Source organism: Corythoichthys intestinalis, chromosome 18 (assembly GCF_030265065.1).
Source record: "Corythoichthys intestinalis isolate RoL2023-P3 chromosome 18, ASM3026506v1, whole genome shotgun sequence".
NCBI classification, from domain to species: Eukaryota; Metazoa; Chordata; class Actinopteri; order Syngnathiformes; family Syngnathidae; genus Corythoichthys; species Corythoichthys intestinalis.
The window spans coordinates 1,494,888-1,517,299 of record NC_080412.1 but is presented as its reverse complement, the minus strand read 5'-3'; positions in this window follow the sequence as shown (position 1 = coordinate 1,517,299).

Below are 22,412 nucleotides of genomic sequence, written 5' to 3'. Positions count from 1 at the left end.
GAAATTTTCAAATGTAACTACTAGAATGTGATACAATACACTATTGGGTGAAGCTTGGTTGACTTCTGCGCAGCGGTTTGGGAGTTAACATCAAAATTACATTTCTCGGCCATATCGCATAGATCTCACTGTGAAAAGGCTTGATGGCTTTTTTGACCTAAGTTTGAGGATTGCGCTCAAATAAAATGTCCTAGAACCAAATTTCCACATGTAACTACTAGATTGTGATACAATACACTAATGGGTGAAGTTTGGTTGACTTCTGCGCAGCGGTTTGGGAGTTAACATCAAAATTACATTTCTCGGCCATATCGCATAGATCTCACTGTGAAAAGGCTTAAATGGCTTTTTTGACCTAAGTTTGAGGATTGCGCTCAAATCAAATGTCCAATAACCAAATTTCTACATGTAACTACTAGATTGTGATACAATACACTAATGGGTGAAGTTTGGTTGACTTCTGCGCAGCGGTTTGGGAGTTAACATCAAAATTACATTTCTCGGCCATATCGCATAGATCTCACTGTGAAAAGGCTTAAATGACTTTTTTAATTAAGTTTGATGATTGCGTTCAAACAAAATGTCATAGAACAAAATTTTCAAATGTAACTACTAGATTGTGATACAATACACTATTGGGTGAAGTTTGGTTGACTTCTGCGCAGCGGTTTGGGAGTTAACATCAAAATTACATTTCTCGGCCATATCGCATAGATCTCACTGTGAAAAGGCTTAAATGGCTTTTTTGACCTAAGTTTGAGGATTGCGCTCAAATCAAATGTCCTAGAACCAAATTTCCACATGTAATTACTAGATTGTGATACAATACACTAATGGGTGAAGTTTGGTTGACTTCTGCGCAGCGGTTTGGGAGTTAACATCAAAATTACATTTCTCGGCCATATCGCATAGATCTCACTGTGAAAAGGCTTAAATGACTTTTTTAATTAAGTTTAATGATTGCGCTCAAACCAAATGTCCTAGAACGAAATTTTCAAATGTAACTACTAGAATGTGATACAATACACTATTGGGTGAAGTTTAGTTGACTTCTGCGCAGCGGTTTGGGAGTTAACATCAAAATTACATTTCTCGGCCATATCGCATAGATCTCACTGTGAAAAGGCTTAAATGGCTTTTTTGACCTAAGTTTGAGGATTGCGCTCAAATCAAATGTCCTAGAACCAAATTTTCACATGTAACTACTAGATTGTGATACAATACACTAATGGGTGAAGTTTGGTTCACTTCTGCGCAGCGGTTTGGGAGTTAACATCAAAATTACATTTCTCGGCCATATCGCATAGATCTCACTGTGAAAAGGCTTAAATGACATTTTTAATTAAGTTTGATGATTGCGCTCAAACAAAATTTCCTAGAACAAAATTTTCAAATGTAACTACTAGATTGTGATACAATACACTATTGGGTGAAGTTTGGTTGACTTCTGCGCAGCGGTTTGGGAGTTAACATCAAAATTACATTTCTCGGCCATATCGGATAGATCTCACTGTGAAAAGGCTTAAATGGCTTTTTTGACCTAAGTTTAATGATTGCGCTCAAACCAAATGTCCTAGAACGAAATTTTCAAATGTAACTACTAGAATGTGATACAATACACTATTGGGTGAAGTTTGGTTGACTTCTGCGCAGCGGTTTGGGAGTCAACATCAAAATTACATTTCTCGGCCATATCGCATAGATCTCACTGTGAAAAGGCTTAAATGTTTTTTTTAATTAAGTTTGATGATTGCGTTCAAACAAAATGTCCTAAAACAAAATTTTCAAATGTAACTACTAGATTGTGATACAATACACTATTGGGTGAAGTTTGGTTGACTTCTGCGCAGCGGTTTGGGAGTTAACATCAAAATTACATTTCTCGGCCATATCGCATAGATCTCACTGTGAAAAGGCTTAAATGGCTTTTTTGACCTAAGTTTGAGGATTGCGCTCAAATCAAATGTCCAAGAACCAAATTTCCAAATGTAACTACTAGATTGTGATACAATACACTATTGGGTGAAGTTTGGTTGACTTCTGCGCAGCGGTTTGGGAGTTAACATCAAAATTACATTTCTCGGCCATATCGCATAGATCTCACTGTGAAAAGGCTTAAATGGCTTTTTTGACCTAAGTTTAATGATTGCGCTCAAACCAAATGTCCAATAACCAAATTTCCACATGTAACTACTAGATTGTGATACAATACACTAATGGGTGAAGTTTGGTTGACTTCTGCGCAGCGGGTTGGGAGTTAACATCAAAATTACATTTCTCGGCCATATCGCATAGATCTCACTGTGAAAAGGCTTAAATGACTTTTTTAATTAAGTTTGATGATTGCGTTCAAACAAAATGTCATAGAACAAAATTTTCAAATGTAACTACTAGATTGTGATACAATACACTATTGGGTGAAATTTGGTTGACTTCTGCGCAGCGGTTTGGGAGTTAACATCAAAATTACATTTCTCGGCCATATCGCATAGATCTCACTGTGAAAAGGCTTAAATGGCTTTTTTGACCTAAGTTTGAGGATTGCGCTCAAATCAAATGTCCTAGAACCAAATTTCCACATGTAATTACTAGATTGTGATACAATACACTAATGGGTGAAGTTTGGTTGACTTCTGCGCAGCGGTTTGGGAGTTAACATCAAAATTACATTTCTCGGCCATATCGCATAGATCTCACTGTGAAAAGGCTTAAATGACTTTTTTAATTAAGTTTAATGATTGCGCTCAAACCAAATGTCCTAGAACGAAATTTTCAAATGTAACTACTAGAATGTGATACAATACACTATTGGGTGAAGTTTAGTTGACTTCTGCGCAGCGGTTTGGGAGTTAACATCAAAATTACATTTCTCGGCCATATCGCATAGATCTCACTGTGAAAAGGCTTAAATGGCTTTTTTGACCTAAGTTTAATGATTGCGCTCAAACCAAATGTCCTAGAACGAAATTTTCAAATGTAACTACTAGAATGTGATACAATACACTATTGGGTGAAGTTTGGTTGACTTCTGCGCAGCGGTTTGGGAGTTAACATCAAAATTACATTTCTCGGCCATATCGCATAGATCTCACTGTGAAAAGGCTTAAATGGCTTTTTTGACCTAAGTTTGAGGATTGCGCTCAAATCAAATGTCCTAGAACCAAATTTTCACATGTAACTACTAGATTGTGATACAATACACTAATGGGTGAAGTTTGGTTGACTTCTGCGCAGCGGTTTGGGAGTTAACATCAAAATTACATTTCTCGGCCATATCGCATAGATCTCACTGTGAAAAGGCTTAAATGACTTTTTTAATTAAGTTTGATGATTGCGCTCAAACAAAATTTCCTAGAACAAAATTTTCAAATGTAACTACTAGATTGTGATACAATACACTATTGGGTGAAGTTTGGTTGACTTCTGCGCAGCGGTTTGGGAGTTAACATCAAAATTACATTTCTCGGCCATATCGCATAGATCTCACTGTGAAAAGGCTTAAATGGCTTTTTTGACCTAAGTTTAATGATTGCGCTCAAACCAAATGTCCTAGAACAAAATTTTCAAATGTAACTACTAGAATGTGATACAATACACTATTGGGTGAAGTTTGGTTGACTTCTGCGCAGCGGTTTGGGAGTTAACATCAAAATTACATTTCTCGGCCATATCGCATAGATCTCACTGTGAAAAGGCTTAAATGACTTTTTTAATTAAGTTTGATGATTGCGTTCAAGCAAAATGTCCTAGAACAAAATTTTCAAATGTAACTACTAGATTGTGATACAATACACTATTGGGTGAAGTTTGGTTGACTTCTGCGCAGCGGTTTGGGAGTTAACATCAAAATTACATTTCTCGGCCATATCGCATAGATCTCACAGTGAAAAGGCTTAAATGGCTTTTTTGACCTAAGTTTGAGGATTGCGCTCAAATCAAATGTCCAAGAACCAAATTTCCAAATGTAACTACTAGATTGTGATACAATACACTATTGGGTGAAGTTTGGTTGACTTCTGCGCAGCGGTTTGGGAGTTAACATCAAAATTACATTTCTCGGCCATATCGCATAGATCTCACTGTGAAAAGGCTTAAATGACTTTTTTAATTAAGTTTGATGATTGCGTTCAAACAAAATGTCCTAGAACAAATTTTTCAAATGTAACTACTAGATTGTGATACAATACACTATTGGGTGAAGTTTGGTTGACTTCTGCGCAGCGGTTTGGGAGTTAACATCAAAATTACATTTCTCGGCCATATCGCATAGATCTCACTGTGAAAAGGCTTAAATGGCTTTTTTGACCTAAGTTTAAAGATTGCGATCAAACCAAATGTCCTAGAACGAAATTTTCAAATGTAACTACTAGAATGTGATACAATACACTATTGGGTGAAGTTTGGTTGACTTCTGCGCAGCGGTTTGGGAGTTAACATCAAAATTACATTTCTCGGCCATATCGCATAGATCTCACTGTGAAAAGGCTTAAATGGCTTTTTTGACCTAAGTTTGAGGATTGCGCTCAAATCAAATGTCCTAGAACCAAATTTCCACATGTAACTACTAGATTGTGATACAATACACTAATGGGTGAAGTTTGGTTGACTTCTGCGCAGAGGTTTGGGAGTTAACATCAAAATTACATTTCTCGGCCATATCGTATAGATCTCACTGTGAAAAGGCTTAAATGACTTTTTTAATTAAGTTTGATGATTGCGCTCAAACAAAATTTCCTAGAACAAAATTTTCAAATGTAACTACTAGATTGTGATACAATACACTATTGGGTGAAGTTTGGTTGACTTCTGCGCAGCAGTTTGGGAGTTAACATCAAAATTACATTTCTCGGCCATATCGCATAGATCTCACTGTGAAAAGGCTTAAATGGCTTTTTTGACCTAAGTTTAATGATTGCGCTCAAACCAAATGTCCAATAACCAAATTTCCACATGTAACTACTAGATTGTGATACAATACACTAATGGGTGAAGTTTGGTTGACTTCTGCGCAGCGGTTTGGGAGTTAACATCAAAATTACATTTCTCGGCCATATCGCATAGATCTCACTGTGAAAAGGCTTAAATGACTTTTTTAATTAAGTTTGATGATTGCGTTCAAACAAAATGTCATAGAACAAAATTTTCAAATGTAACTACTAGATTGTGATACAATACACTATTGGGTGAAGTTTGGTTGACTTCTGCGCAGCGGTTTGGGAGTTAACATCAAAATTACATTTCTCGGCCATATCGCATAGATCTCACTGTGAAAAGGCTTAAATGGCTTTTTTGACCTAAGTTTGAGGATTGCGCTCAAATCAAATGTCCTAGAACCAAATTTCCACATGTAATTACTAGATTGTGATACAATACACTAATGGGTGAAGTTTGGTTGACTTCTGCGCAGCGGTTTGGGAGTTAACATCAAAATTACATTTCTCGGCCATATCGCATAGATCTCACTGTGAAAAGGCTTAAATGGCTTTTTTGACCTAAGTTTAAAGATTGCGCTCAAACCAAATGTCCTAGAACGAAATTTTCAAATGTAACTACTAGAATGTGATACAATACACTATTGGGTGAAGTTTGGTTGACTTCTGCGCAGCGGTTTGGGAGTTAACATCAAAATTACATTTCTCGGCCATATCGCATAGATCTCACTGTGAAAAGGCTTAAATGGCTTTTTTGACCTAAGTTTGAGGATTGCGCTCAAATCAAATGTCCTAGAACCAAATTTCCACATGTAACTACTAGAATGTGATACAATACACTAATGGGTGAAGTTTGGTTGACTTCTGCGCAGAGGTTTGGGAGTTAACATCAAAATTACATTTCTCGGCCATATGGCATAGATCTCACTGTGAAAAGGCTTAAATGACTTTTTTAATTAAGTTTGATGATTGCGCTCAAACAAAATTTCCTAGAACAAAATTTTCAAATGTAACTACTAGATTGTGATACAATACACTATTGGGTGAAGTTTGGTTGACTTCTGCGCAGCGGTTTTGGAGTTAACATCAAAATTACATTTCTCGGCCATATCGCATAGATCTCACTGTGAAAAGGCTTAAATGGCTTTTTTGACCTAAGTTTAATGATTGCGCTCAAACCAAATGTCCAATAACCAAATTTCCACATGTAACTACTAGATTGTGATACAATACACTAATGGGTGAAGTTTGGTTGACTTCTGCGAGGCGGTTTGGGAGTTAACATCAAAATTACATTTCTTGGCCATATCGCATAGATCTCACTGTGAAAAGGCTTAAATGACTTTTTTAATTAAGTTTGATGATTGCGTTCAAACAAAATGTCATAGAACAAAATTTTCAAATGTAACTACTAGATTGTGATACAATACACTATTGGGTGAAGTTTGGTTGACTTCTGCGCAGCGGTTTGGGAGTTAACATCAAAATTACATTTCTCGGCCATATCGCATAGATCTCACTGTGAAAAGGCTTAAATGGCTTTTTTGACCTAAGTTTGAGGATTGCGCTCAAATCAAATGTCCTAGAACCAAATTTCCACATGTAATTACTAGATTTTGATACAATACACTAATGGGTGAAGTTTGGTTGACTTCTGCGCAGCGGTTTGGGAGTTAACATCAAAATTACATTTCTCGGCCATATCGCATAGATCTCACTGTGAAAAGGCTTAAATGACTTTTTTAATTAAGTTTAATGATTGCGCTCAAACCAAATGTCCTAGAACGAAATTTTCAAATGTAACTACTAGAATGTGATACAATACAATATTGGGTGAAGTTTAGTTGACTTCTGCGCAGCGGTTTGGGAGTTAACATCAAAATTACATTTCTCGGCCATATCGCATAGATCTCACTGTGAAAAGGCTTAAATGGCTTTTTTGACCTAAATTTAATGATTGCGCTCAAACCAAATGTCCTAGAACAAAATTTTCAAATGTAACTACTAGAATGTGATACAATACACTATTGGGTGAAGTTTGGTTGACTTCTGCGCAGCGGTTTGGGAGTTAACATCAAAATTACATTTCTCGGCCATATCGCATAGATCTCACTGTGAAAAGGCTTAAATGACTTTTTTGACCTAAGTTTAATGATTGCGCTCAAACCAAATGTCCAATAACCAAATTTCCACATGTAACTACTAGATTGTGATACAATACACTAATGGGTGAAGTTTGGTTGACTTCTGCGAGGCGGTTTGGGAGTTAACATCAAAATTACATTTCTCGGCCATATCGCATAGATCTCACTGTGAAAAGGCTTAAATGACTTTTTTAATTAAGTTTGATGATTGCGTTCAAACCAAATGTCATAGAACAAAATTTTCAAATGTAACTACTAGATTGTGATACAATACACTATTGGGTGAAGTTTGGTTGACTTCTGCGCAGCGGTTTGGGAGTTAACATCAAAATTACATTTCTCGGCCATATCGCATAGATCTCACTGTGAAAAGGCTTAAATGGCTTTTTTGACCTAAGTTTGAGGATTGCGCTCAAATCAAATGTCCTAGAACCAAATTTCCACATGTAATTACTAGATTGTGATACAATACACTAATGGGTGAAGTTTGGTTGACTTCTGCGCAGCGGTTTGGGAGTTAACATCAAAATTACATTTCTCGGCCATATCGCATAGATCTCACTGTGAAAAGGCTTAAATGACTTTTTTAATTAAGTTTAATGATTGCGCTCAAACCAAATGTCCTAGAACGAAATTTTCAAATGTAACCACTAGAATGTGATACAATACACTATTGGGTGAAGTTTGGTTGACTTCTGCGCAGCGGTTTGGGAGTTAACATCAAAATTACATTTCTCGGCCATATCGCATAGATCTCACTGTGAAAAGGCTTAAATGGCTTTTTTGACCTAAGTTTGAGGATTGCGCTCAAATCAAATGTCCTAGAACCAAATTTCCACATGTAACTACTAGATTGTGATACAATACACTAATGGGTGAAGTTTGGTTGACTTCTGCGCAGAGGTTTGGGAGTTAACATCAAAATTACATTTCTCGGCCATATCGCATAGATCTCACTGTGAAAAGGCTTAAATGACTTTTTTAATTAAGTTTGATGATTGCGCTCAAACAAAATTTCCTAGAACAAAATTTTCAAATGTAACTACTAGATTGTGATACAATACACTATTGGGTGAAGTTTGGTTGACTTCTGCGCAGCGGTTTGGGAGTTAACATCAAAATTACATTTCTCGGCCATATCGCATAGATCTCACTGTGAAAAGGCTTAAATGGCTTTTTTGACCTAAGTTTAATGATTGCGCTCAAACCAAATGTCCTAGAACGAAATTTTCAAATGTAACTACTAGAATGTGATACAATACACTATTGGGTGAAGTTTGGTTGACTTCTGCGCAGCGGTTTGGGAGTTAACATCAAAATTACATTTCTCGGCCATATCGCATAGATCTCACTGTGAAAAGGCTTAAATGACTTTTTTAATTAAGTTTGATGATTGCGTTCAAACAAAATGTCCTAGAACAAAATTTTCAAATGTAACTACTAGAATGTGATACAATACACTATTGGGTGAAGTTTGGTTGACTTCTGCGCAGCGGTTTGGGAGTTAACATCAAAATTACATTTCTCGGCCATATCGCATAGATCTCACTGTGAAAAGGCTTAAATGGCTTTTTTGACCTAAGTTTGAGGATTGCACTCAAATCAAATGTCCAAGAACAAAATTTCCAAATGTAACTACTAGATTGTGATACAATACACTATTGGGTGAAGTTTGGTTGACTTCTGCGCAGCGGTTTGGGAGTTAACATCAAAATTACATTTCTCGGCCATATCGCATAGATCTCACTGTGAAAAGGCTTAAATGACTTTTTTAATTAAGTTTGATGATTGCGTTCAAACAAAATGTCCTAGAACAAAACTTTCAAATGTAACTACTAGATTGTGATACAATACACTATTGGGTGAAGTTTGGTTGACTTCTGCGCAGCGGTTTGGGAGTTAACATCAAAATTACATTTCTCGGCCATATCGCATAGATCTCACTGTGAAAAGGCTTAAATGGCTTTTTTGACCTAAGTTTAAAGATTGCTCTCAAATCAAATGTCCTAGAACCAAATTTCCACATGTAACTACTAGATTGTGATACAATACACTATTGGGTGAAGTTTGGTTGACTTCTGCGCAGAGGTTTGGGAGTTAACATCAAAATTACATTTCTCGGCCATATCGCATAGATCTCACTGTGAAAAGGCTTAAATGACTTTTTTAATTAAGTTTGATGATTGCGCTCAAACAAAATTTCCTAGAACAAAATTTTCAAATGTAACTACTAGATTGTGATACAATACACTATTGGGTGAAGTTTGGTTGACTTCTGCGCAGCGGTTTGGGAGTTAACATCAAAATTACATTTCTCGGCCATATCGCATAGATCTCACTGTGAAAAGGCTTAAATGGCTTTTTTGACCTAAGTTTAAAGATTGCGCTCAAACCAAATGTCCTAGAACGAAATTTTCAAATGTAACTACTAGAATGTGATACAATACACTATTGGGTGAAGTTTGGTTGACTTCTGCGCAGCGGTTTGGGAGTTAACATCAAAATTACATTTCTCGGCCATATCGCATAGATCTCACTGTGAAAAGGCTTAAATGGCTTTTTTGACCTAAGTTTGAGGATTGCGCTCAAATCAAATGTCCTAGAACCAAATTTCCACATGTAACTACTAGATTGTGATACAATACACTAATGGGTGAAGTTTGGTTGACTTCTGCGCAGAGGTTTGGGAGTTAACATCAAAATTACATTTCTCGGCCATATCGTATAGATCTCACTGTGAAAAGGCTTAAATGACTTTTTTAATTAAGTTTGATGATTGCGCTCAAACAAAATTTCCTAGAACAAAATTTTCAAATGTAACTACTAGATTGTGATACAATACACTATTGGGTGAAGTTTGGTTGACTTCTGCGCAGCGGTTTGGGAGTTAACATCAAAATTACATTTCTCGGCCATATCGCATAGATCTCACTGTGAAAAGGCTTAAATGGCTTTTTTGACCTAAGTTTAATGATTGCGCTCAAACCAAATGTCCTAGAACGAAATTTTCAAATGTAACTACTAGAATGTGATACAATACACTATTGGGTGAAGTTTGGTTGACTTCTGCGCAGCGGTTTGGGAGTTAACATCAAAATTACATTTCTCGGCCATATCGCATAGATCTCACCGTGAAAAGGCTTAAATGACTTTTTTAATTAAGTTTGATGATTGCGTTCAAACAAAATGTCCTAGAACAAAATTTTCAAATGTAACTACTAGATTGTGATACAATACACTATTGGGTGAAGTTTGGTTGACTTCTGCGCAGCGGTTTGGGAGTTAACATCAAAATTACATTTCTCGGCCATATCGCATAGATCTCACTGTGAAAAGGCTTAAATTACTTTTTTAATTAAGTTTGATGATTGCGTTCAAACAAAATGTCCTAGAACAAAATTTTCAAATGTAACTACTAGATTGTGATACAATACACTATTGGGTGAAGTTTGGTTGACTTCTGCGCAGCGGTTTGGGAGTTAACATCAAAATTACATTTCTCGGCCATATCGCATAGATCTCACTGTGAAAAGGCTTAAATGGCTTTTTTGACATAAGTTTAAAGATTGCGCTCAAACCAAATGTCCTAGAACGAAATTTTCAAATGTAACTACTAGAATGTGATACAATACACTATTGGGTGAAGTTTGGTTGACTTCTGCGCAGCGGTTTGGGAGTTAACATCAAAATTACATTTCTCGGCCATATCGCATAGATCTCACTGTGAAAAGGCTTAAATGGCTTTTTTGACCTAAGTTTGAGGATTGCGCTCAAATCAAATGTCCTAGAACCAAATTTCCACATGTAACTACTAGATTGTGATACAATACACTAATGGGTGAAGTTTGGTTGACTTCTGCGCAGAGGTTTGGGAGTTAACATCAAAATTACATTTCTCGGCCATATCGCATAGATCTCACTGTGAAAAGGCTTAAATGACTTTTTTAATTAAGTTTGATGATTGCGCTCAAACAAAATTTCCTAGAACAAAATTTTCAAATGTAACTATTAGATTGTGATACAATACACTATTGGGTGAAGTTTGGTTGACTTCTGCGCAGCGGTTTGGGAGTTAACATCAAAATTACATTTCTCGGCCATATCGCATAGATCTCACTGTGAAAAGGCTTAAATGACTTCTTTGACCTAAGTTTAATGATTGCGCTCAAACCAAATGTCCAATAACCAAATTTCCACATGTAACTACTAGATTGTGATACAATACACTAATGGGTGAAGTTTGGTTGACTTCTGCGAGGCGGTTTGGGAGTTAACATCAAAATTACATTTCTCGGCCATATCGCATAGATCTCACTGTGAAAAGGCTTAAATGACTTTTTTAATTAAGTTTGATGATTGCGTTCAAACCAAATGTCATAGAACAAAATTTTCAAATGTAACTACTAGATTGTGATACAATACACTATTGGGTGAAGTTTGGTTGACTTCTGCGCAGCGGTTTGGGAGTTAACATCAAAATTACATTTCTCGGCCATATCGCATAGATCTCACTGTGAAAAGGCTTAAATGGCTTTTTTGACCTAAGTTTGAGGATTGCGCTCAAATCAAATGTCCTAGAACCAAATTTCCACATGTAATTACTAGATTGTGATACAATACACTAATGGGTGAAGTTTGGTTGACTTCTGCGCAGCGGTTTGGGAGTTAACATCAAAATTACATTTCTCGGCCATATCGCATAGATCTCACTGTGAAAAGGCTTAAATGACTTTTTTAATTAAGTTTAATGATTGCGCTCAAACCAAATGTCCTAGAACGAAATTTTCAAATGTAACTACTAGAATGTGATACAATACACTATTGGGTGAAGTTTAGTTGACTTCTGCGCAGCGGTTTGGGAGTTAACATCAAAATTACATTTCTCGGCCATATCGCATAGATCTCACTGTGAAAAGGCTTAAATGGCTTTTTTGACCTAAGTTTAATGATTGCGCTCAAACCAAATGTCCTAGAACGAAATTTTCAAATGTAACTACTAGAATGTGATACAATACACTATTGGGTGAAGTTTGGTTGACTTCTGCGCAGCGGTTTGGGAGTTAACATCAAAATTACATTTCTCGGCCATATCGCATAGATCTCACTGTGAAAAGGCTTAAATGACTTTTTTAATTAAGTTTGATGATTGCGTTCAAACAAAATGTCCTAGAACAAAATTTTCAAATGTAACTACTAGATTGTGATACAATACACTATTGGGTGAAGTTTGGTTGACTTCTGCGCAGCGGTTTGGGAGTTAACATCAAAATTACATTTCTCGGCCATATCGCATAGATCTCACTGTGAAAAGGCTTAAATGGCTTTTTTGACCTAAGTTTGAGGATTGCACTCAAATCAAATGTCCAAGAACAAAATTTCCAAATGTAACTACTAGATTGTGATACAATACACTATTGGGTGAAGTTTGGTTGACTTCTGCGCAGCGGTTTGGGAGTTAACATCAAAATTACATTTCTCGGCCATATCGCATAGATCTCACTGTGAAAAGGCTTAAATGACTTTTTTAATTAAGTTTGATGATTGCGTTCAAACAAAATGTCCTAGAACAAAACTTTCAAATGTAACTACTAGATTGTGATACAATACACTATTGGGTGAAGTTTGGTTGACTTCTGCGCAGCGGTTTGGGAGTTAACATCAAAATTACATTTCTCGGCCATATCGCATAGATCTCACTGTGAAAAGGCTTAAATGGCTTTTTTGACCTAAGTTTAAAGATTGCTCTCAAATCAAATGTCCTAGAACCAAATTTCCACATGTAACTACTAGATTGTGATACAATACACTATTGGGTGAAGTTTGGTTGACTTCTGCGCAGAGGTTTGGGAGTTAACATCAAAATTACATTTCTCGGCCATATCGCATAGATCTCACTGTGAAAAGGCTTAAATGACTTTTTTAATTAAGTTTGATGATTGCGCTCAAACAAAATTTCCTAGAACAAAATTTTCAAATGTAACTACTAGATTGTGATACAATACACTATTGGGTGAAGTTTGGTTGACTTCTGCGCAGCGGTTTGGGAGTTAACATCAAAATTACATTTCTCGGCCATATCGCATAGATCTCACTGTGAAAAGGCTTAAATGGCTTTTTTGACCTAAGTTTAATGATTGCGCTCAAACCAAATGTCCAATAACCAAATTTCCACATGTAACTACTAGATTGTGATACAATACACTAATGGGTGAAGTTTGGTTGACTTCTGCGCAGCGGTTTGGGAGTTAACATCAAAATTACATTTCTCGGCCATATCGCATAGATCTCACTGTGAAAAGGCTTAAATGACTTTTTTAATTAAGTTTGATGATTGCGTTCAAACAAAATGTCATAGAACAAAATTTTCAAATGTAACTACTAGATTGTGATACAATACACTATTGGGTGAAGTTTGGTTGACTTCTGCGCAGCGGTTTGGGAGTTAACATCAAAATTACATTTCTCGGCCATATCGCATAGATCTCACTGTGAAAAGGCTTAAATGACTTTTTTAATTAAGTTTGATGATTGCGTTCAAACAAAATGTCCTAGAACAAAATTTTCAAATGTAACTACTAGATTGTGATACAATACACTATTGGGTGAAGTTTGGTTGACTTCTGCGCAGCGGTTTGGGAGTTAACATCAAAATTACATTTCTCGGCCATATCGCATAGATCTCACTGTGAAAAGGCTTAAATGGCTTTTTTGACCTAAGTTTAAAGATTGCGCTCAAACCAAATGTCCTAGAACGAAATTTTCAAATGTAACTACTAGAATGTGATACAATACACTATTGGGTGAAGTTTGGTTGACTTCTGCGCAGCGGTTTGGGAGTTAACATCAAAATTACATTTCTCGGCCATATCGCATAGATCTCACTGTGAAAAGGCTTAAATGGCTTTTTTGACCTAAGTTTGAGGATTGCGCTCAAATCAAATGTCCTAGAACCAAATTTCCACATGTAACTACTAGATTGTGATACAATACACTAATGGGTGAAGTTTGGTTGACTTCTGCGCAGAGGTTTGGGAGTTAACATCAAAATTACATTTCTCGGCCATATCGTATAGATCTCACTGTGAAAAGGCTTAAATGACTTTTTTAATTAAGTTTGATGATTGCGCTCAAACAAAATTTCCTAGAACAAAATTTTCAAATGTAACTACTAGATTGTGATACAATACACCATTGGGTGAAGTTTGGTTGACTTCTGCGCAGCGGTTTGGGAGTTAACATCAAAATTACATTTCTCGGCCATATCGCATAGATCTCACTGTGAAAAGGCTTAAATGGCTTTTTTGACCTAAGTTTAATGATTGCGCTCAAACCAAATGTCCTAGAACGAAATTTTCTAATGTAACTACTAGAATGTGATACAATACACTATTGGGTGAAGTTTGGTTGACTTCTGCGCAGCGGTTTGGGAGTTAACATCAAAATTACATTTCTCGGCCATATCGCATAGATCTCACTGTGAAAAGGCTTAAATGACTTTTTTAATTAAGTTTGATGATTGCGTTCAAACAAAATGTCATAGAACAAAATTTTCAAATGTAACTACTAGATTGTGATACAATACACTATTGGGTGAAGTTTGGTTGACTTCTGCGCAGCGGTTTGGGAGTTAACATCAAAATTACATTTCTCGGCCATATCGCATAGATCTCACTGTGAAAAGGCTTAAATGGCTTTTTTGACATAAGTTTAAAGATTGCGCTCAAACCAAATGTCCTAGAACGAAATTTTCAAATGTAACTACTAGAATGTGATACAATACACTATTGGGTGAAGTTTGGTTGACTTCTGCGCAGCGGTTTGGGAGTTAACATCAAAATTACATTTCTCGGCCATATCGCATAGATCTCACTGTGAAAAGGCTTAAATGGCTTTTTTGACCTAAGTTTGAGGATTGCGCTCAAATCAAATGTCCTAGAACCAAATTTCCACATGTAACTACTAGATTGTGATACAATACACTAATGGGTGAAGTTTGGTTGACTTCTGCGCAGAGGTTTGGGAGTTAACATCAAAATTACATTTCTCGGCCATATCGCATAGATCTCACTGTGAAAAGGCTTAAATGACTTTTTTAATTAAGTTTGATGATTGCGCTCAAACAAAATTTCCTAGAACAAAATTTTCAAATGTAACTATTAGATTGTGATACAATACACTATTGGGTGAAGTTTGGTTGACTTCTGCGCAGCGGTTTGGGAGTTAACATCAAAATTACATTTCTCGGCCATATCGCATAGATCTCACTGTGAAAAGGCTTAAATGACTTTTTTGACCTAAGTTTAATGATTGCGCTCAAACCAAATGTCCAATAACCAAATTTCCACATGTAACTACTAGATTGTGATACAATACACTAATGGGTGAAGTTTGGTTGACTTCTGCGAGGCGGTTTGGGAGTTAACATCAAAATTACATTTCTCGGCCATATCGCATAGATCTCACTGTGAAAAGGCTTAAATGACTTTTTTAATTAAGTTTGATGATTGCGTTCAAACCAAATGTCATAGAACAAAATTTTCAAATGTAACTACTAGATTGTGATACAATACACTATTGGGTGAAGTTTGGTTGACTTCTGCGCAGCGGTTTGGGAGTTAACATCAAAATTACATTTCTCGGCCATATCGCATAGATCTCACTGTGAAAAGGCTTAAATGGCTTTTTTGACCTAAGTTTAATGATTGCGCTCAAACCAAATGTCCTAGAACGAAATTTTCAAATGTAACTACTAGAATGTGATACAATACACTATTGGGTGAAGTTTGGTTGACTTCTGCGCAGCGGTTTGGGAGTTAACATCAAAATTACATTTCTCGGCCATATCGCATAGATCTCACCGTGAAAAGGCTTAAATGACTTTTTTAATTAAGTTTGATGATTGCGTTCAAACAAAATGTCCTAGAACAAAATTTTCAAATGTAACTACTAGATTGTGATACAATACACTATTGGGTGAAGTTTGGTTGACTTCTGCGCAGCGGTTTGGGAGTTAACATCAAAATTACATTTCTCGGCCATATCGCATAGATCTCACTGTGAAAAGGCTTAAATTACTTTTTTAATTAAGTTTGATGATTGCGTTCAAACAAAATGTCCTAGAACAAAATTTTCAAATGTAACTACTAGATTGTGATACAATACACTATTGGGTGAAGTTTGGTTGACTTCTGCGCAGCGGTTTGGGAGTTAACATCAAAATTACATTTCTCGGCCATATCGCATAGATCTCACTGTGAAAAGGCTTAAATGGCTTTTTTGACATAAGTTTAAAGATTGCGCTCAAACCAAATGTCCTAGAACGAAATTTTCAAATGTAACTACTAGAATGTGATACAATACACTATTGGGTGAAGTTTGGTTGACTTCTGCGCAGCGGTTTGGGAGTTAACATCAAAATTACATTTCTCGGCCATATCGCATAGATCTCACTGTGAAAAGGCTTAAATGGCTTTTTTGACCTAAGTTTGAGGATTGCGCTCAAATCAAATGTCCTAGAACCAAATTTCCACATGTAACTACTAGATTGTGATACAATACACTAATGGGTGAAGTTTGGTTGACTTCTGCGCAGAGGTTTGGGAGTTAACATCAAAATTACATTTCTCGGCCATATCGCATAGATCTCACTGTGAAAAGGCTTAAATGACTTTTTTAATTAAGTTTGATGATTGCGCTCAAACAAAATTTCCTAGAACAAAATTTTCAAATGTAACTATTAGATTGTGATACAATACACTATTGGGTGAAGTTTGGTTGACTTCTGCGCAGCGGTTTGGGAGTTAACATCAAAATTACATTTCTCGGCCATATCGCATAGATCTCACTGTGAAAAGGCTTAAATGACTTCTTTGACCTAAGTTTAATGATTGCGCTCAAACCAAATGTCCAATAACCAAATTTCCACATGTAACTACTAGATTGTGATACAATACACTAATGGGTGAAGTTTGGTTGACTTCTGCGAGGCGGTTTGGGAGTTAACATCAAAATTACATTTCTCGGCCATATCGCATAGATCTCACTGTGAAAAGGCTTAAATGACTTTTTTAATTAAGTTTGATGATTGCGTTCAAACCAAATGTCATAGAACAAAATTTTCAAATGTAACTACTAGATTGTGATACAATACACTATTGGGTGAAGTTTGGTTGACTTCTGCGCAGCGGTTTGGGAGTTAACATCAAAATTACATTTCTCGGCCATATCGCATAGATCTCACTGTGAAAAGGCTTAAATGGCTTTTTTGACCTAAGTTTGAGGATTGCGCTCAAATCAAATGTCCTAGAACCAAATTTCCACATGTAATTACTAGATTGTGATACAATACACTAATGGGTGAAGTTTGGTTGACTTCTGCGCAGCGGTTTGGGAGTTAACATCAAAATTACATTTCTCGGCCATATCGCATAGATCTCACTGTGAAAAGGCTTAAATGACTTTTTTAATTAAGTTTAATGATTGCGCTCAAACCAAATGTCCTAGAACGAAATTTTCAAATGTAACTACTAGAATGTGATACAATACACTATTGGGTGAAGTTTAGTTGACTTCTGCGCAGCGGTTTGGGAGTTAACATCAAAATTACATTTCTCGGCCATATCGCATAGATCTCACTGTGAAAAGGCTTAAATGGCTTTTTTGACCTAAGTTTAATGATTGCGCTCAAACCAAATGTCCTAGAACGAAATTTTCAAATGTAACTACTAGAATGTGATACAATACACTATTGGGTGAAGTTTGGTTGACTTCTGCGCAGCGGTTTGGGAGTTAACATCAAAATTACATTTCTCGGCCATATCGCATAGATCTCACTGTGAAAAGGCTTAAATGACTTTTTTAATTAAGTTTGATGATTGCGTTCAAACAAAATGTCCTAGAACAAAATTTTCAAATGTAACTACTAGATTGTGATACAATACACTATTGGGTGAAGTTTGGTTGACTTCTGCGCAGCGGTTTGGGAGTTAACATCAAAATTACATTTCTCGGCCATATCGCATAGATCTCACTGTGAAAAGGCTTAAATGGCTTTTTTGACCTAAGTTTGAGGATTGCACTCAAATCAAATGTCCAAGAACAAAATTTCCAAATGTAACTACTAGATTGTGATACAATACACTATTGGGTGAAGTTTGGTTGACTTCTGCGCAGCGGTTTGGGAGTTAACATCAAAATTACATTTCTCGGCCATATCGCATAGATCTCACTGTGAAAAGGCTTAAATGACTTTTTTAATTAAGTTTGATGATTGCGTTCAAACAAAATGTCCTAGAACAAAACTTTCAAATGTAACTACTAGATTGTGATACAATACACTATTGGGTGAAGTTTGGTTGACTTCTGCGCAGCGGTTTGGGAGTTAACATCAAAATTACATTTCTCGGCCATATCGCATAGATCTCACTGTGAAAAGGCTTAAATGGCTTTTTTGACCTAAGTTTAAAGATTGCTCTCAAATCAAATGTCCTAGAACCAAATTTCCACATGTAACTACTAGATTGTGATACAATACACTATTGGGTGAAGTTTGGTTGACTTCTGCGCAGAGGTTTGGGAGTTAACATCAAAATTACATTTCTCGGCCATATCGCATAGATCTCACTGTGAAAAGGCTTAAATGACTTTTTTAATTAAGTTTGATGATTGCGCTCAAACAAAATTTCCTAGAACAAAATTTTCAAATGTAACTACTAGATTGTGATACAATACACTATTGGGTGAAGTTTGGTTGACTTCTGCGCAGCGGTTTGGGAGTTAACATCAAAATTACATTTCTCGGCCATATCGCATAGATCTCACTGTGAAAAGGCTTAAATGGCTTTTTTGACCTAAGTTTAATGATTGCGCTCAAACCAAATGTCCAATAACCAAATTTCCACATGTAACTACTAGATTGTGATACAATACACTAATGGGTGAAGTTTGGTTGACTTCTGCGCAGCGGTTTGGGAGTTAACATCAAAATTACATTTCTCGGCCATATCGCATAGATCTCACTGTGAAAAGGCTTAAATGACTTTTTTAATTAAGTTTGATGATTGCGTTCAAACAAAATGTCATAGAACAAAATTTTCAAATGTAACTACTAGATTGTGATACAATACACTATTGGGTGAAGTTTGGTTGACTTCTGCGCAGCGGTTTGGGAGTTAACATCAAAATTACATTTCTCGGCCATATCGCATAGATCTCACTGTGAAAAGGCTTAAATGACTTTTTTAATTAAGTTTGATGATTGCGTTCAAACAAAATGTCCTAGAACAAAATTTTCAAATGTAACTACTAGATTGTGATACAATACACTATTGGGTGAAGTTTGGTTGACTTCTGCGCAGCGGTTTGGGAGTTAACATCAAAATTACATTTCTCGGCCATATCGCATAGATCTCACTGTGAAAAGGCTTAAATGGCTTTTTTGACCTAAGTTTAAAGATTGCGCTCAAACCAAATGTCCTAGAACGAAATTTTCAAATGTAACTACTAGAATGTGATACAATACACTATTGGGTGAAGTTTGGTTGACTTCTGCGCAGCGGTTTGGGAGTTAACATCAAAATTACATTTCTCGGCCATATCGCATAGATCTCACTGTGAAAAGGCTTAAATGGCTTTTTTGACCTAAGTTTGAGGATTGCGCTCAAATCAAATGTCCTAGAACCAAATTTCCACATGTAACTACTAGATTGTGATACAATACACAAATGGGTGAAGTTTGGTTGACTTCTGCGCAGAGGTTTGGGAGTTAACATCAAAATTACATTTCTCGGCCATATCGTATAGATCTCACTGTGAAAAGGCTTAAATGACTTTTTTAATTAAGTTTGATGATTGCGCTCAAACAAAATTTCCTAGAACAAAATTTTCAAATGTAACTACTAGATTGTGATACAATACACCATTGGGTGAAGTTTGGTTGACTTCTGCGCAGCGGTTTGGGAGTTAACATCAAAATTACATTTCTCGGCCATATCGCATAGATCTCACTGTGAAAAGGCTTAAATGGCTTTTTTGACCTAAGTTTAATGATTGCGCTCAAACCAAATGTCCTAGAACGAAATTTTCAAATGTAACTACTAGAATGTGATACAATACACTATTGGGTGAAGTTTGGTTGACTTCTGCGCAGCGGTTTGGGAGTTAACATCAAAATTACATTTCTCGGCCATATCGCATAGATCTCACTGTGAAAAGGCTTAAATGGCTTTTTTGACATAAGTTTAAAGATTGCGCTCAAACCAAATGTCCTAGAACGAAATTTTCAAATGTAACTACTAGAATGTGATACAATACACTATTGGGTGAAGTTTGGTTGACTTCTGCGCAGCGGTTTGGGAGTTAACATCAAAATTACATTTCTCGGCCATATCGCATAGATCTCACTGTGAAAAGGCTTAAATGGCTTTTTTGACCTAAGTTTGAGGATTGCGCTCAAATCAAATGTCCTAGAACCAAATTTCCACATGTAACTACTAGATTGTGATACAATACACTAATGGGTGAAGTTTGGTTGACTTCTGCGCAGAGGTTTGGGAGTTAACATCAAAATTACATTTCTCGGCCATATCGCATAGATCTCACTGTGAAAAGGCTTAAATGACTTTTTTAATTAAGTTTGATGATTGCGCTCAAACAAAATTTCCTAGAACAAAATTTTCAAATGTAACTATTAGATTGTGATACAATACACTATTGGGTGAAGTTTGGTTGACTTCTGCGCAGCGGTTTGGGAGTTAACATCAAAATTACATTTCTCGGCCATATCGCATAGATCTCACTGTGAAAAGGCTTAAATGACTTTTTTGACCTAAGTTTAATGATTGCGCTCAAACCAAATGTCCAATAACCAAATTTCCACATGTAACTACTAGATTGTGATACAATACACTAATGGGTGAAGTTTGGTTGACTTCTGCGAGGCGGTTTGGGAGTTAACATCAAAATTACATTTCTCGGCCATATCGCATAGATCTCACTGTGAAAAGGCTTAAATGACTTTTTTAATTAAGTTTGATGATTGCGTTCAAACCAAATGTCATAGAACAAAATTTTCAAATGTAACTACTAGATTGTGATACAATACACTATTGGGTGAAGTTTGGTTGACTTCTGCGCAGCGGTTTGGGAGTTAACATCAAAATTACATTTCTCGGCCATATCGCATAGATCTCACTGTGAAAAGGCTTAAATGGCTTTTTTGACCTAAGTTTGAGGATTGCGCTCAAATCAAATGTCCTAGAACCAAATTTCCACATGTAATTACTAGATTGTGATACAATACACTAATGGGTGAAGTTTGGTTGACTTCTGCGCAGCGGTTTGGGAGTTAACATCAAAATTACATTTCTCGGCCATATCGCATAGATCTCACTGTGAAAAGGCTTAAATGACTTTTTTAATTAAGTTTAATGATTGCGCTCAAACCAAATGTCCTAGAACGAAATTTTCAAATGTAACTACTAGAATGTGATACAATACACTATTGGGTGAAGTTTAGTTGACTTCTGCGCAGCGGTTTGGGAGTTAACATCAAAATTACATTTCTCGGCCATATCGCATAGATCTCACTGTGAAAAGGCTTAAATGGCTTTTTTGACCTAAGTTTAATGATTGCGCTCAAACCAAATGTCCTAGAACGAAATTTTCAAATGTAACTACTAGAATGTGATACAATACACTATTGGGTGAAGTTTGGTTGACTTCTGCGCAGCGGTTTGGGAGTTAACATCAAAATTACATTTCTCGGCCATATCGCATAGATCTCACTGTGAAAAGGCTTAAATGACTTTTTTAATTAAGTTTGATGATTGCGTTCAAACAAAATGTCCTAGAACAAAATTTTCAAATGTAACTACTAGATTGTGATACAATACACTATTGGGTGAAGTTTGGTTGACTTCTGCGCAGCGGTTTGGGAGTTAACATCAAAATTACATTTCTCGGCCATATCGCATAGATCTCACTGTGAAAAGGCTTAAATGGCTTTTTTGACCTAAGTTTGAGGATTGCACTCAAATCAAATGTCCAAGAACAAAATTTCCAAATGTAACTACTAGATTGTGATACAATACACTATTGGGTGAAGTTTGGTTGACTTCTGCGCAGCGGTTTGGGAGTTAACATCAAAATTACATTTCTCGGCCATATCGCATAGATCTCACTGTGAAAAGGCTTAAATGACTTTTTTAATTAAGTTTGATGATTGCGTTCAAACAAAATGTCCTAGAACAAAACTTTCAAATGTAACTACTAGATTGTGATACAATACACTATTGGGTGAAGTTTGGTTGACTTCTGCGCAGCGGTTTGGGAGTTAACA